The following is a 4763-nucleotide window of genomic DNA, read 5'->3' on the forward strand; positions in this document are numbered from 1 at the left end:
TCAGTTTGTTGGCTGTCTGAAGGGACATGCTGCTGAATGCTGATGCATGTTCCATGGAGGGCTGATGTTGCTGTTGTCGATGATGAGTTGTGGTCAGTGTTATCAAAACCACCACTGGTGAAGACACCCTTGATTGCCTGAGGTGGGGCCACCACACCAATCTACTCACAGTGATTGATCACTGAAACTGCTGTCTGTGCTGAATGTTTTCAAGTGGTCATATGACGCATATTTCTCCCGTATGCATGGCTCCCACCAGAGATGCACTGCCAGCTTGAAGGTATAGTTTCATTGCCAGATATAGCGAAACTGGTGTTTCCCTCTCTTTTATGTAACAATTGAGGAACATCGCCAGGTTTCTTGGATCTGCGTCATATGGAGTTAAATAATTATCTGCTACCCAATGGATGTTGCGGCCTAGGACTTCTCAGGTCCAGGAAGTGGCTGATCAATATCTGATCCATAAAGAAACATGTGTTGGAACGATCTCAGCATGGGAGGGATTGAATCAGCTTCACAGGAAGTTAGGATCCAGCAATTCTCAACTTATGGGATTTTGCGAAATCCAGAAGGTAAGAACTATTGGAATTCCTGGTTCCAGAGCCATGGGGACCAACACAATCACTAAAACCCTCCCTGTCATTGCCAGTAACTGCATTAAAGTCGCCCAAGACCAGAAGTGTATCCCGTGAGGGGCACTGTTCCACAACAGAGACAAGTTTGGTGTAGAATGGCTCTTTCTCTTCAAGATCACTCATCTCGGAGCGTACACTGCAAAAGAAAGAGATGAAGTCCAAGGAATGCTTCAATTTCACCAGCATTATATGTTCAACAACCCATCAACCGGAGTAACTCTCGACACATGAGACAAAGTGAGCAGCACCTGCCACAGCGACACCCCTAAGATGGGCACCAACGTCACAGCCAGACCAGTAGTATGTGTAACCATCGCTACTGATCTCACCATGCCTGGGTTGCCTTACTTCAGAGAGTGCAGCTATGCCGACCCCCAGTCGCCCCAATTCTCGTGACAACAAAGGAATTCGACCATCCTTTGAAAAGCTTAGAACATTCCAAGCCCCGACCCGCAGTGCCTTCCGAAGGTAAACCCGCGCTTGGAGCCTCAGGATCGTGCGTCGTCTGCGACACCACGACACAAATTAAAAGGAGGGTATGGGCTGGGGAGTCACCCCCCCATCATCCAGTTGTTGGGGTCCCGTAGGCTTTACCCAGCAACTGTCATGGTGGGCGCCAGCATGACAGGGACCAAAATGCCCTGCCAGGCCGGCACCTGAAGGAGGATCCCCCTACAAAACTGGGTCAGGGTCAGGAAACAAGAACTGACCCCTCTCCCTCTTCCTTCTCTGCTCCATCTACTCCTATCTCCATGTCCAAATAGCTAAAACAATTCATAACTTCCAAATCTTCCCTAAAGTCTCGTTTGCCTCACTTGCGCAGCATCAATCCGTAAGTCAACTTTTTCCCACAGCTACGAGTATAATCATATTCTAGGCATTTACAAGTTGGTACTCTCTTACTTGCTAATGAATTTATTTTACTTGTGAATATGCTAACCATAAACATTACATGAAAAATCAATTAATATTTTCATATTTACCGTTGTAGGTGAGAGACAGAAAACCAGAACACGGTAGGGTAAACTTCACATATTCAATAATTTTCTTCAAGCATTTCACAGATCCCTTGACACCTCTTTGTGGTCCCCCTAGGGGTCCGCGGACCCCCGGTTGAGAAACACTGCTGTAATGTAAATAGTGCAACGAAATATAACACAACTAAAATACCAATAAAGCAGTATTTACCTCACAGTTCTTACCTTACAAAGTATGTAAACAGTCCGACCTTTTACTGTGACAATGTACTGTACCCTGAGGGTGAAGGACGGTAGGGTGAAGGATGGTGATCCTGTCCCCTCCCCCCTTCTTCATCCGACACTGCCCCATACACAGTATATACTCCCACCCCATACAATACCTTGTCCCATAAAGAACCTATAAATTTCTGCCCCCGAAGCTCTACTAACATTGCATTCCTTTATCTTGTTCAAGCAATGAATAACTTAGGTGTCTTAATCTAATTTCATTTAGCAGCGGGATAATCTCTGGATTAATTAATCTCTCAAGACCTTCTCAAAGAATCTACTGTCCTGAGGATTTACCTGACATTTGCTGTCTCATCCTTAGTAAATTGAAAAATTATAACCACCTCTTCGATCAGCCCTTCCATACCTTTCATAGGCTGGCTCCGACACGTGAAAATATGTGCGAATGTGGTCAAGTAGCCAAGCGTAGTCTTATAATTTGCAACAGCACCAGACTACATCCACCCGGAGCTGTAGCCATGCGAGCCACTGTATTAATAGCACCTGTGACTGCCTCTCCACCAACACTTGCCAGTAACCAAGCAGACTCCCGGTAACAACACCACCCACCACACCGTCTAAAGGGTATTCTGCTGCAGCTGGACTTAGCAATAAATAGCCAGCACTATCACGGATTATTCAACACAGAGGACCGCAATCAGTAGGTACAGTGATGAACCTTGTTATGTCATGAAACAACACCCACACTAGTTGAACTTACATGCCTTAATTTACTCACACTGATATTACCAAATATGATTTAATGTTGTAAGGCGACAGATCAATTAGGTTTTCGTTATTATTGTCACGTCTTCTGCTTGCGGTGAACTGGCCACGATCGATTTTATTTTATTTTTTTTATTTTTTAATTTTTTTTAAGGGTGGTTAATGCAAGAAGAGGTTTGGTCAAGAAACAGTTGGTGATATAGAAAATGCTGTTAGAGTAGAGTTGTATGGTGTAGGTGTTGTTAGTGTTCTATTGTTTCTTTATTGACGTGACATTTAGCGAGCGCCCTCTGCTGGTTGCGCTAGGACGAAACACTCAGGGAAGGTCATTTGTTGGCGGCGGTCGTGAGGATAAGGCACGGAGACAACATTACACTGACACCCTGGAACTTGCTTATAGGCAACGGTTCAGCATAACAGCAGGTCAGTAGTGATTAAGACTGTTTACTACTAAGAAAACTAACTGCTTTTCATCCAGGTGAGATGTATTTCTAGGTATACGCAAACTGTTTAGTTCTAGAGTAATCTACTAGTAAGATTTGGTTTTATAAGTACAAGTGTTTAACGTACAATGAGGAACAATATTATAGAACCCAACTACACAGTAAGTGCTATTTGTATAAGTGCCAAAATGACCAACACCCAGACAGCCTGAGATAAAGGAAGTAATGTTCAAGAAGGACTCGGAACATGAGAGCATGACACAAAACAACCAAGAGGAAGGAAAAGAGAAGAAGAGACCATGCAAATTATTCTCAGCAACATCAGAACCATACTTCTTGTCGCTGTCGGCTGTCTTTTCTAGGCTGTCCTTGATTATTGATCCCATTCACACGAACCCGGAAAATCGCAAGAATATCACAGAGAGTATATGGGTGGTTTGTCAGTATTTCCGCTCAGATAATTCTAAGCCTTGTGGACACACACACACACACACACAAAGAAAGAAACGAAAGTGCTCCCTTCATTCACATCAAAGAACTCAAAAGTCGTCTGCATTTTCTCTTCCTGCGAAACAATTGTAGTTGTGACGAAAATTATATTATATCTATATATATATATATATATATATATATATATATATATATATAGATATGTGTGTGTGTGTGTGTGTGTGTGTGTGTGTGTGTGTACAGTATAAATATTTAGGAGGGACAAAAATAAGACAGTCGATAAACTTCCCATGTCTCTTGTTCTTACTGCAAACGGAAACCTAATTTACGGCAGGGTATTGATCATAAGTTTGTTTGTGAATCTGGTCGATGGATTTTGGCAAGTTACGATCGACTTTGGATGCATCTTGGTGGAGTGACTTAGTGAACGATACCTGAAACTAGTGTATACAAAAGGCAGCTACTCGTGTTACACACACACACACACACGCACACACACACAGCACTTAACCACCATCAATACCTTTCGTGCAATATTATACGTTTTTTCTTCACCACTCTCTCCTCCTCCTCCTCCTCCTCTTCCTCCTGTTCTCGCCCACATTACAATCTTATATTTAACACTAGTTTTCATGAACAGTATAAAGCCTTTGTCTGACCCCTCTCCCGCTCTAGCTTCTCTACCCTATGACATTATCCTCATTAATTCTGGACCATATTTGTGTTTCCTTATGAGATTTCTTAACTACTGTATCATCGGTTTATTTCTCCCATTATACCATTATTTTCATCCTCTGAGATGTGATTGAAATGATAAATCTTGCAACGAATAACTTGGAATGAGGCCTCAAATGAAGACTTCAATATGACGTCAATAGTGGAAAGGGACGAATTCTCGCTGGCTCACCGTAACACCTCTTCCTCAGCGATATGTAATGCATGGTACATTTCACTGGCCACTTGTATGTTCCTGATGCTTCCATAATGCATTGCGCCAATAGTGTTGCTTGACTCCAGAAATGTACCATAGGCCTACTTGATTTTTGGGTAGTGATGGAAATCATAAAACGCTTTTATGAATATTAGCCGAAATGTACAGGTACATGCACAACTAGACCTCTTCCTCGGTAAAACTTGAAGTATCTTACAGTCATTCACAGTTCATAAAACACACACACACACACACACACACACACACACACACACACACACTGGATAAAATGTTGGCCACAGAATATGCACCACAAATTTTCAATTAAATA

The 4763-nt window shown here is 42.7% G+C and overlaps 1 protein-coding gene across 5 annotated transcripts in view; it reads left to right on the forward strand.

Annotated features, from left to right (window-relative positions):
- Nucleotides 1-2400: 2400 nt before the first annotated feature.
- The window catches only part of fbp (fructose-1,6-bisphosphatase), a 37796-nt gene continuing 35433 nt past the window's right edge, over nt 2401-4763 (forward strand). For 2 of the 5 annotated variants that reach the window (XM_080275325.1, XM_080275329.1), the window contains exons 1-2: nt 2435-2547; nt 2889-3031. The gene's annotated coding sequence lies outside the window, so the exon portion shown is untranslated. Of the gene's footprint in view, nt 2548-2888; nt 3032-4763 lie in introns of all 5 variants that reach the window. The other 3 variants (XM_080275326.1, XM_080275327.1, XM_080275330.1) reach the window with 3 other exon arrangements.

Source organism: Coenobita brevimanus, chromosome 61 (genome assembly GCF_032717465.1).
Source record: "Coenobita brevimanus isolate Jiangsu-jjx chromosome 61, ASM3271746v2, whole genome shotgun sequence".
Lineage (NCBI taxonomy): Eukaryota > Metazoa > Arthropoda > Malacostraca > Decapoda > Coenobitidae > Coenobita > Coenobita brevimanus.